This window comes from Grampus griseus, assembly GCF_964374135.1.
Source record: "Grampus griseus genome assembly, chromosome: 15".
Lineage (NCBI taxonomy): Eukaryota > Metazoa > Chordata > Mammalia > Artiodactyla > Delphinidae > Grampus > Grampus griseus.
Window position 1 is genome coordinate 30,361,257 of NC_139009.1, and position 12,952 is coordinate 30,374,208.

Consider the following 12,952-nt stretch of genomic DNA (forward strand, 5'->3'; position numbering starts at 1 on the left):
CTTAACTGTACACCATTTTTAATAGCAAACTGGTACAAAATGTCTTCCTGCTATAGTGATAGTAATTAAAGGCAAAGGAAAAATGTAGCTAAGAGGAAAAGAAACTTGATAGTTTGATTGTATCTGAAACCAAATGAACAACATTCAAATCTGCAGTCTTCAGGGGTAAGACCGCTACCTTAAGTGGAACGTAACCCAATATCAAAATCTGTCTCATTGAAATGTTCCTTCACTTCTGTTTGGGCACGGTTTTTCTTTTCTCAATATTATCTGGCACAAATTTTCTGTTTCCAAAGTTCCTCAGACCTCTGGTCAGAAAGCCGTGGTTCTAGACCTCTCTGGTGATAGTTGTTTGCTCAGTACCTGCCTCATTTCCTGTTTTCTCTCTCATCTAGATACATACAACAGGTATGAAGTAGAGCAGGATATGACAGTTAGAGGGAATGCTGCAAACAATAATGAAAGCAATTACTCTGAGTCTTAGGCCCATTTTCTCATTTTCATTTCAGTAGATAAAAGATATTCTCTCTTGCAAATAACACAAAGAGGTACAGGGGCTGTACCCGTACCAGGGGAGAAGAAAGGCACCTGGCTCAGTTATCACTTTCAATCAGCAAATGTTTGGCCCCTTCAGGCCTTAGGGTTTTTTTTTTCTTTTCTTTTCTCTTTTTTAATTAAAGGCTTCCCACTAATGAGATTTTGCATTTGAATTTTGAGTTTTGTAACTTTATATCTAATTTATGTCTTTATAAATCTCACTTACTTTTAAGAAAGGCTGAAATGTAAGAGACAAGATTTAGAAAACAGCATGATTCTATAGGACAAAATGAGGAAAGAGATGAGGCGCTTAAAAGTTCTGCTTTCATTGGGTGCAGTACTGCATCATCAGTTCCTTCACACACACACACACACACACACACACACACACTCACAAAACTCTACTACAGCAGATGAATTGCCTTCCATGATATATTTACATCCAATTACCTACCCCCAAAGCTCATTTTTGTAGTGCTTCCTACTGACTTTCCAGCAGAAAATCACTCTTTTAAAAATGTGTGCTCAAAGTAAATTAGTGGTTGCCTAGGCTTGTGGGGCTAGGGGTGGGGATAAGAGTGACTGCTACTGGGTAGGGGGTTATTTTCTAGGATAATAAAAAGGTTCTGAACTTAGATTTGGATGGTGGTTGCACAACTCTGTGAATATATTAACACCATTGAATTGTACACTTTAAATGGATGAATTTTATGGTTTGCAGATTATTTCAATAAAGATTTTTTTTAAATCTATTCTGCAGGAGGAATCTGAAAGAGAAGAGTGCCATAAAGAGAAGTCTCTTGGATTTGAGTAATCTCTTTGCCAAAGCTTTAAGGCCAGGAAACAAAGGTCAGACCTGAGGTTTTTGATTCAATATATCCTAATATTCCACCATTTTCTCTCCCTACCTTCCATCAAGATCCTTCTTTATAATTTATCACATGAATAATATAACCCAGTGGAGCCCTGTGATAGACTTCAGGGATTGGCAACCCAAAAGCCATTCACAATGTCCTCTTCTCCCACCCTTTTCCACTATAGGGGCTAGAGAGCAAAATACAGTTGGCCCTCTGTATTTATCCATGGATTTAGCATTCATGGATTCAACCAACCTCAGATTGAAAATATTCAAAGCAAAAAAAGAGTCTAGAAAGTTCCAAAGAGCAAAACTTGAATTTGCCACATGCTGGCAACTACTTACATTAGCATTTACATTGTATGTACAGCTATTAGCATAGCATTTGCATTTATTAGGTATTATAAGTAATCTAGAGAGGATTTAAAGTATAAGGGAGCATATGAGTAGGTTATGTGCAAATACTACACCATTTTGTATAAGGGATTTGAGCATCCACAGTTTGGTATCCGAAGGGGTCCTGGAACCAATCCCCCAACGACTATATTTCTTTTTCCATTTTTGCTGCTGGAAGCAGCTGTATGACTTCATTCTGGTCAATAGAATGTAAGCAGAACTCTCTCAGATGAGATTTCCAGGGAAGTCTTATTTACAGATTAAAAGGGGTAATCACAACTGGCAGAGCCCTTTTGTTCCTTTGTCTCTTCCTCCTTCTTCCTGCCTAGAAAGCAGGCATGAGGCCTGGAGATGCAACAGTCAGCTGGTGACATGAGAGGACAAGCATGAGAATAAAAGCCCATAAGCTAATGAAGGTGGAGCAGAAAGACTTGGTCCTTGTCAGCATTTCTCAGCAGCTGTACCAGTGCTGGACTGCTCAGCTCTGGATTTCTCATTATGTGAGAAAAAGAAAACTCTTTTTTGTTAACCTACTATGACTTGCTGTTGCAAACAAGTATCCTATTACTTGCAACCACAAGCGCTTTTAACAAGCCAATTATGAGACTTTTATATTTAAAAATTATCTAAATATGTCAGTGTCAAAGTGGGTTTACTTTAATGTCCAGGGGCTGCTTGTTGTACACAGAAAAGACCATTTATAGTTAATCTGGGTTCAAATTGTTATATAATTTATTGAAGACACAAATTTTCCTTAAGCCTTTAAGTTTAATTTAAAATATTTTATCTTCCTTAAAGATCTAATAAGTGCCATACTAGAGATCTACGCAAAGATGAAAAAAAAGAAAACGTGGTTTCACAGAAACACATTTGAGCTAGGCCTTAAAGAATGTAGAGAAAGGAAAATTCCAGACAGAAGAATACATAAACTCAGAAGCATGAAAGGGCACGATGTGTTAAGTGGGCGTGGGAGGCCGGAGAAGGGGAGATGAGGCTGGAAAGCAAATTGAAGTCAAATTGTTCAGTCTTATATACCAGACTAAGTACACTAAAGTTTAAACTTTATCCTACAGCAAACTGGAAGCTCTTAGAAGTTTTGAAGGAAGGGAGTGATGTGATTATGTGGGTGTTTCAGAAAGAAAAAGAGATTGGAGGAGGCCATAGAGGCTATTTGGAGAATATTGCAGTAGAACTAATGAGAGAGGATAAAGGTCATTAAGAAAACCCCACTGCAGACGCTGCAGGGGACCCCCAGGGCAGCAGGCCAATGGAGGTTGAAGCAGAGGCTCACAGTCAGAGGAAGCTGAGTGGAGGCCAAGTCTGCAAGGGAGAAGGGGGGTCAGCATTCCTAGGAAGCATTGCCAAGGCTGTTAAGAGCCACGTGTTAATTGCAGCAGGCTGCAGCTTTGGAAACCCATGAGGCCCATAGCAAACAAGTGAACGTGCGGGCAGAGGAGGCAAGGGACCCCCAGCCGAGGACCCTGGCTCTTCCTGCTGTGACATGTACTCATAAGCCATACCCCTCCCTCTTCTCAACACCTGCTCAACAAGTTAGAAAAAGAAGCAGGGAGAGGGGCGGTTATCTGAGAGTTTGGATTTTTTTGTTGTTGCTTTTTTGGGGGGAGGGGGATTTGTTTTCTGTTTTTTTAATGCAAGAGAAACTGAACATACCTGTTAAATTAATTCAATAAGGAAGCCATTAAACTGAGGTGGCTCTAATGCCATGGGGGCCTATGTAAGCAAACCAAAATCTAAGCCTGTCAATGCCTCAAGTTTAGGAAATTGAAACCTAAGGACAACGAGTCACAAATAGCCAACTGGGCTTTAAGATACAGCCAATCAGGAACTCCCTGGCGGTCCAGTGGTTAGGGCTCCTCACTGTCACTGTCAAGGGCCTGGGTTCGATCCCTGGTTGGGGAACTAAGATCCCACAATCTGCACAGCACAACCAAAAAAATATATATATATATATATCCAATCAATAATTTCCTTACTTTGCTTCCACTTTCTTTCTATAAAAGTGTCTCTCCAGGCTCCTGTTAGTGGAGAGCTCCTGACCACTTCCAGTTTGGTGGTGCCCTATGCCAATCCATTTTTGCTCAAACAAACTCTTAAAAAGTTTTAAATGCCTCACTGTGTCTTTTAACACACTTAAAGGGCTCATTTCAGTTATCAGCATTACCATGCTTTAAACCAGTTGGGACGTTTGGCTAATCATCACCACCACAAACAACTAACCAGTAGGTAGGAGCTCAAGAGAAGACCACATCAGTTATGGACAAAATAATAGGAAAATCCATTTTCTCTGCACAACAAAGTTGAATTATACACTCTGAATCAGAAGCACACAAAAAAAGCCAAATCGAAAATACAAACATTGGCTGGTTATATGCCGCACCCACCATGGGAGGCACTGAATCCGTGGGGCGTCAGCAATCCAGTCATCAGAGACAACTCCCACTTACGAGCAAGTGCATTTTGGGGGGCCTAGCCCTGGCCCAAACTCTCCAGCTTTCTGCTCCAATCCATGCTTATCAAATGGTCCTTGATTATTAATTCATCATCACTAGTTCTTCAATACTAGAGGCTGGCAGTGGAAAAGGATAACCTCCCTTTAAGGAAATAGAATGGGCTTTTATTTTATACATCAGTCTCATAAGAGTGTAGCTAGTATTAGTCGCCCTAAGCAGGACTCATCCTGGGGCTCTAACAAGACGGCGTTTCCTTAACACAACATCATAATTCAACTGTACTTCAATAGGGAGTTCCCTGGTGGCCTACTGGTTAGGATTCCAGGCTTTCACTACCGCAGCCTGGGTTCAATCCCTGGCTAGGGAACAGAGATCCCGCAAGCCGTGTGGCACAGCCAAAAAACTCCAAAAAGTACTTGAAAAAGTAAATTAAAAAAAAAAAAATGGACTGAGTTTCTTGCCTGAAAGGCCGAGGACTAGACTCTGGACTCATGGGTGAATCCAAACCCTGGTAATCGCTTGGCCAGTTTCTCCTGGTGACACCAGTATTTCCCTGTCCTGCCCCTTCTATCAATGTCATGTCACACTGTGGACTCCAATTGAGAAGGAGAAGAACCTACATGGAAGCAGAACAGAATCTGGCCAGATCCACATATTTCTTCTAAGGTCCTATGCCTGCCCCATGACACACTCCAGGTGTGGTGGCCAAGCTGTCCACTCAGTGACTCATCCCTGAACCACTTCCTATCACCTGGTCTACTTCCTTCTGACCAACTAAAAAATTCTGGCTGCTGACTTTTATATTCCTTCTCCTACTTATTTCCCCACTGCTCCCATTGGATTTGACCTTGGCTAACTCAAAAAGCCTTGGGTGACACCTTTCCTGTTTCAGCCTGTCTCCTTCTACCCCAGCCATGATCTGAAGGGCTACTCTCCCACTAGGCCTGCCCTGGCCTTGCTGACAGAACTTAGATGCATAGAACTCTCCAGGGCACACTCCTCCTGTCAGAAGAGGAACAACTTAGACTCAACCATGCTGGACTCAACCAGATTCAACCCAGGATGTGATGATCCCAGCAATTTCCAGAACCGTTGGCTGGGCTCTCCTACCACAGGGATTTGAGTTCAGCAAAAAGACAGGAAAACATTCAGCAGGACTGGTGATTTCCCAGGGAGGCTCTGAGAAAGTAGCTTTTCAGTAAGTAGCATTTGTAGGCCGAAGCTTTTCCTACTTGGCAGCCCAGTGCTGCCGTGTCAGCGCTGCCATTTCCATAGCAGTGATTATGGAGTGACTGACATTCGGTACTGTGGCTGCAGCGACTCCAGCCCACAGTTAAGTCACACCAGCTCAGCATGTTCCCTTTTAATTACTTACCATTCTGAGGTAGGTATTGGGGCCAGGCAGGCCTGAGTTTGAATACCGGCCGTACATAGTTGGCCACATCTTCTCTGAGTCTCGGTTTTCCCAGCCATGAAATAATAACAGCTATACCTTCCTCACAGATAAACCACATGAAAACGCCTAGCATGCACATCCCTGACACAGCAGACACTGACCAGTGTTAATTCTGATTCCTTTTGCTGAGATTCTGATTCCAACCTGAGGCAGAATCTCCAGGATCCTAAAGATCTGCTTCACCTGGGAGTCCTTTGTACTCAATTGTAATTCTTCCTCGTCTTTAAGTCAGGGGAAGGTGGTAACCTACAATCAGACTTGGAGCTCTGACTGGACAAGCTTATAGAAAGGAATAGTTTTGGGGTTGGGTGTAAGACTAAAGGAAATGCTCACTCCCTGGCTTTCAACCTTCAGCGAGCATGGGAATCATTTAGGGAGTTTATTAAAAATACAGGGACTTCCCCGGGTGTCCAGGGGCTAAGACTCTACGCTTCCACTGCAGGGGGCACAGGTTCTTTCCCTGATCGGGGAACTAAGATTGTGCATGCCAAGTGGCCAAAAATAATAACAATTAATAAATAAAAATTTAAAAATAAATAAAAATACAGATACTCAGGTTCCTCTCTCAGTGACTGTCACTGAGTCACTGAGAGTCAGACCCAAGAATCTACATTTTAAATAAGTTTCCGAGGGCTTCCCTGGTGGCGCAGTGGTTGAGAGTCCGCCTGCCGGTGCAGGGGACATGGGTTCGTGCCCCAGTCCGGGAAGATCCCACATGCCGCAAAGGGCCCGTGAGCCAGGGCCGCTGAGCCTGCGCATCCGGAACCTGTGCTCCGCAACAGGAGAGGCCACAACAGTGAGAGGCCTGCGTACCGCAAAAAAATAAAAAATAAAAATAAGTTTCCAAGATTATTCTAATGTGCACCAAAGTATGAGAATCACCGCCCTGTCTGGAAGTTTCTCTCTTCTCCTCCTTGACCTGGTTATTCTGGTAGACAGAGTGGGTGGTGGGGCCCAGTTGAGGGCTGTGGTAATAATAAAAAATTATTTGGTCTTTGTCTCCAGTTCCTGGCACAAAGCTCCCAAATCCTTGGACTCTCTTGAGTGATGAGTGTCTTATGCTAATGTGGTAACCCTTAGGGGGGTTAAGTGGGGGGGACCCACACTAGATAGCTTCAGGATGGGGACTGGTCACAAGAAAAACCAACCAAGTGATGAAAGGGCTAGACTTTCAGCCCCAGCCCCTGACCTCCGCAGGGAGGGAGAGAGGTGGAGACTAAGTTCAATCACCAATGGCCAGTAATTTAATTAATCATGCCTAGCTAATAAACCCTTGATTAAAAACCTAAAAAATAAGTTCCATGGGCTTGCAAGTTGGTGAACACATTCATGTGCTGGGAAGATGGCACGACAGGAGAGAGCATGGAAGCTCTGTGCCAATCCCCACTCCCCACCCCCATCTCCTATAACTGGCCCTATGCATCTGTAGGGGAGCAAAATTTGCCACCCCAAAATATCTCTTGACATGCAGATTATTCTGAACTGAAAACTATCAAGGCCCAAAAGACTTAGGAAGAACTTTTGACCTTCCCCCTAACTGCCTAAAGAATGTAGAGGCCCTGTTCTAGGGAGGGAGCTATCACCATAGATAACTATAGTATGAACTAAGTATGACTGGCAGAGAGGAACCTAGCAAAGTCTGTTTGTTAAAATTCCTCTCTGTGTCCCACTGTCTCTGCATGGCCCAGCAAACATTTGTTTACCAACAAACATTTGCTTTTCCACCTCATGTTAATTGCCTTCCTCCCCTTTAGAGTCCCAAACCACTACCCCCAACATCCTCTTTTGTCTCTAACTGAAGATGGTGTTTAAGGTGAGGGTTCTGGCCATTTTGGTGAGTTACTCAGTTTTCCTTGGCCTCTCCCATGTATACATGTTATTAAATTTTTGTTTGATTTTCTCCTGTTAATCTTTCTCATGTCAATTTACTTCTTAGACCAACCAGAAGAACCTAGAAGGGTAAGGGAAATTTTTTTTCTTCTCTGACACATCTCTTCCATTTGGTTGTTCCTGAGTTATATCCTTTATAAGGAACTAGTAGATGTAAGTAAAGTATTTTTCCTGAGTTTTATGAGTCATTCTAGAATATTATCAAACCTGAGGGGATGGACACCAAGGGGGAAAAGTGGCGGGGGTGGGGGTGGTGGTGGGATGAATTGGGAGATTGGGATTGACATGTATACACTAATATGTATAAGATAGATAACTAATAAGAACCTGCTGTATAAAAAAATAAATAAATAAAATTCAAAAAAAAAAAAAACCTGAGGGGAGCTCGTGGGAACTCCCAAATCTGTAGTTAGCCAGGCAGAAGAGTGGGTAGCCTGCGTACCCCATTTGCAGCTGGTCTGAAGTAGGGGCAGTCATGTGGGAGTGAGCCCCTTAACTCATGGGACCTTACCCTAATTCTAGGTAGATAGTGTCAGAATTGAATTGAATTGTTGGGCACTCAATTAGTGTCATAGAATTGGTTGGTATGTGGAAAAACAGCACACATTTCGTATCAGAAGTGGTGTCAGAAAAAAAACACTACACAGGGGCCTGTCACATTCTGTCTCCTCTTGACTTCACCTGGCCCTTGTATAACCACACTTCTTTATAGAATGTGGTTGAGCCCAGAAGAAACAGCCAATTCCGCTGCAATTCTCTGACCTAAATTCAGTGTTGACCTTTTGAAGAGGAATAGAAGTAGGGCTAAAATTTTCCCTGTTCAAGCCTACCCAAAAGGAGGGCAGAATTTGCCTATAGGCTTCTGACTTGCTGACTCTAATCCTTAGCACGCCCAGAAGACGGTCTCCAACAAACCAAGGAGCAAAAGGCCCGCTTTACAGTAGGATATGAGCTCATTTACTGGAATCATCTATGGACTAGCTGACTGCCTTGACTCTGGCTGACCCTGCCTGAGCTGCCCCGTAACCTTTGGAGCCTGGCCATTAGTGTTTGCCAGGCCCCTTCCCTCTAGCTAGATTCTCTGCCTCTGTTCCTCTTGGCTATTTACCAGTGCCCCAAAGTTGCTGCCATAAACTCACATAGCACTTTCCACTGGAATGTGCCCCAGGAGTCCAGGTAAAGTCTTTTCTGATAAGCCTTCCCATCCTGGCCTCACATCTGATAGGCCTCCTGTGCCCCCAGCGTTTGCTGTTAAAATGCTATCCCCTATTTTGAAATGAAAAAAAAAAAAAAAAAAAAATGCTATCCCCTCACTTCCTTGCCTTCTCTGCTCTCTCTCTCTTCCTAGAGAAGCCACATAGTTTCATCGGTCAATGCCACACATCTTGGTATATCTGCTGATGTACCTGAGACCACTCTAAGGGCCTCATTCTTAGTCTTTTTTTTTTTTTTTTAATATGTGATAATTTTTGACAAGGATTTCTTCTGCCAGAGCCCTGTTCAGGACAAAGTTAACCTGGTCAATAATTGTCTTACCCACCTGCAGGGAGAGAGACACAGTCAATTTGGTAAGAGATGGTACAAAATCAAGGGAGGTGACTGAGGCAACGTGCTGAAGTCCAAGTGGAATGAACTGGCCAAACGCTTCTACTTTGAGCAGAGGCTCAAGTCTTCCATGAAGGAGAAGCTTCCCCGAGACTAGAAGGCCAGAGCCACCACTAACTAGTAGAGAACACCTGCCAGCTACAAGGTCATCCCAGGGACCTCAGCTGGGTACTACTTAGGACAGTGCCCCAAGCAACTCCCAGTCAGCTGGCCTTGGGAAATTCCTTACTGTAACTATACTGGGTCAACACTGACTCTTGGAAATCCCTCCCTCCAACTGTGGTTCTGTCTCCTCTTCCATGACAGAAATAGCCCTTGTCCTGGGCTGACTGACTTGGAGTTCTCCACGTCTTTTACAGGATCCACTTATGTGAGGGTTGGGGGGAAATCCTGTGTGGCTTGGGCTCTTGAAAATGGTTCCCAAGCTGCACCACCCACCTTCTGGGCATAATAAACTTCTCCAAGTAGAGCTCTTCCAGACCTTGCAACTTTGATCCTCGGAGTCTCTAGCACCATACTCACAAACACACCATCATCTGGAGTAAAATCTCTGTCATTTTCCAGATCCTTGGAAGTCATATGATTCCTCTGTGTTCTCACTTTGGGCAGTGCCTGTAGAGTATCTGATACCTGTAGTCCCATCCCGAGTGTGTACTCATAGATATCTGGCTGCGACCAGTACCCACCCAAGCCACAGGGTCAGATTCTCATTATGTACAAAGAATGGGAGGAACAAAGTGGTGATTAGCAACCCTCTAAGGTCCCTGGAAAGTATTTATTTAAATACCACCAACTTTTAGTAAAGAATGTGGCAGAGTGCCACTTATTCTCCAATGTCTTCTCCTTTATACTACATTAATAGAATACCTAGAATAAAGATTATACATTTCCCAACATACCCTGAACTTTGATATGGTTATGTGAATACACTGTGGCCAACGGGAGATGAAGGAAAGTGAAGTATAGAACTTTCAGGATGTGTTCTTAAAGGGAGGGAGGCTGCCCTTTCTCCAACAGTTCCTCTCCCTGTCTCCTCTCCTCCACCCTGTTCCTCTAATTGTGGACATGGTAGCATATCTCCTTGGCCAAGTGGACTTTAGGCCACACCCTACAGATGATGAAGCAACAAGTTAGAGGGAGCCTAGGTCCCAGATGACCATATTGAGCAGAGCTGCCATCCCAACCTCAGACCACCTGTTGAAACAAGCAGTGGTGAGCCTGAGCATCCCTGAACATCCCTTTTGGGTATGCCAGCAATGCAAGACCTTGACTGCTTTTAGCCAATCATTTCTCAGAGTTGAGTTTGCAATCAACAGACTCAAGAGATAATGTAACGTCTTCTCCCAGACAAAGAGCAGGCTTGCTTACCAGCCACTGTAAAAGTGGTAGATTTCAGTTGAAATGCAAACCCACTATATGTAGAGTGTCCATCTTTGTCCCTCCATGCTGCCTCCATGGTTTTTTTTTGGCCGCACCACGCAGCATGTGGGATCTTAGTTCCCCGACCAGGGATTGAACCCGTGCCCCCTGCACTGGGAGTCGTAACCACTGGACCGCCAGGGAAGTACCCCTCCGTGGGTTTTGAAAGGCATGAGGAACCAGCACCAACATGATGCCCATGATGCTTGGATGCAGTAATAAAATTTTTTGTCTCAGACCTAGGAATCTTGTATCTTCAGCCAGCATCCGTGAAACAGCAATTTATTAGCTTGCAAGTAAAGTAAACCCCCAGAACTTCACATACCTACCACTGGACTGTTTTTAGGAAAGAAATCAACTTGTATCTCTTTTAAGCCACTATTATTTTGGATGTCTGTTACAGACAGCCAAATATAATTCTAACGAATCAAAGAGTAATTTTTTGAAGTTCTGATTTGGCAAAAAAAACTGCTTATTACATCTTGTCAGAGATTTATCATTCAAGCTGAGCCAAATGTGATCCATTCAAAAGCAGGAAATTATAAAAGTGTTGGGACCTCTTGAACAAGTGACATAGCATATAGGAATTAAGGAATTAAGATCACACTATGACTGGTTCCCATGGTTAGCAGATGTGGAACGGACTGAATCAAAGCTTACTGAATCAGGCAGGCAAGATCATGAGAGCGAATGCTCCACATTTATTTGAGTAAGATTTCTTAAAAAAAATTTTTTTTTTTTGTCCGCGCCGCAGCGCGGTATCTTAATTCCCCTATCAGGGATTGGGCCTGTGCCTCCTGCAGTGGAAGCGTGGAGTCTTAACCACTGGACCACCAGGGAAGTCCCTTAAAATGTTTTTTGAATGCTATTTTATGCCAAGAATTATATTCACCCATGATTTTTGATATGTTTCCATATTATGAGGGATGGAGTTCAGATAAACTTGGAGAGCAATTCCTTGATCCACCTTGTCTTCAGACAAGGCAAAGATTAATGTGCTTCAGACTAGACTGGATCTAAGCTAACATTCTTTCTAGAATGTTGGTGGCTCTTGTCCTTTGAAAAACCGAAGGGTAATTGAAAAATGTTGAGAAAGTTTCGAGCAAGTTTGCGTCAGTACCACATTAGTCAAGAGACCAAGGCAAAAGTAAAACAAGAATAGATGTGGGGATGTGGCAACACCTGCTACTGAAAGCACTGACAAAATGTTGAAAGCTCTTCATGAGACACAGGTATTCTGATGTGTCAAAATATTCTAAATGCTTGAACTCTCTACAAGAATTCCCTGTGTAGTGTTTTTTTTTTTTTTTTTTTGCGGTATGCGGGCCTCTCACTGTTGTGGCCTCTCCCATTGCGGAGCACAGGCTCTGGACACGCAGGCTCAACGGCCATGGCTCACGGGCCCAGCCGCTCCGCGGCATGTGGGATCTTCCCAGACCGGGGCACAAACCCGTGTCCCCAGCATCGGCAGGCGGACTCTCAACAACTGCGCCACCAGGGAAGCCCTGTAGTTATCTTTTTAAATTAATTTTTATTGGAGTATGGTTGCTTTACAATGTTGTGTTAGCTTCCACTGCACAACAAAATGAATCAGCCATACACATAACAGATATCCCCTCCCTTTTGGACTTCCCTCCCGTTTAGGTTACTGCAGTGCACTAGGTGAGTTCCCTGTGCTATACAGTATGTTCCCATCAGTTGTCCATTTTATACATAGTATCAATAATGTATATGTGTCAGTCCCAGTCTCCCAATTCCTCCCACCCCACCCCTTTCCCCCTTGGTATCCATACATTTGTTCTCTACGTCTGCGTCTCTATTTCTGCTTTGCAACTAAGATCATCTATACCATTTTTCTAGATTCCACATACGTGCATTATTATACAATATTTACTTTTCTCTTTCTGACTTACTTCACTCTGTATGACACTCTCCAAGTCCATCCACGTCTCTGCAAATGACCCAATTACATTCCTTTTTATGGCTGAGTAATATTCCATTGTATATATGTACCACATCTTCTTTATCCATTCCTCTGTCAATGGGCATTTAGGTTGCTTCCATGTCCTGGCTATTGTAAATAATGCTGCTATGAACACTGGAGTGCATATCCTTTTTTCTGAATTATGGTTTTCTCTGGGTATATGCCCAGTAGTGGGATTGCTGGGTCATATGGTAGTTCTACTTTTAGTTTTTTAAGGAACCTCCATACGGTTTTCCATAAGGGCTGTATCAATTTACATTCTTCCCTGTGTAGTTATTTTTTATTTCCAACTTCTAACACTCTAATGACATTACTCTTTTTGGTGGACACACATTGTT

General features: G+C 43.3%; 1 protein-coding gene across 2 annotated transcripts in view; it reads left to right on the forward strand.

Moving 5' to 3' along the window:
- Nucleotides 1-12,952, forward strand: part of GALM (galactose mutarotase) — a 95,964-nt gene that overhangs the window by 25,403 nt on the left and 57,609 nt on the right. For both annotated transcript variants that reach the window (XM_082672577.1, XM_082672578.1), the window contains one exon: nt 1,298-1,386. The gene's annotated coding sequence lies outside the window, so the exon portion shown is untranslated. The remainder of the gene's footprint in view (nt 1-1,297; nt 1,387-12,952) is intronic.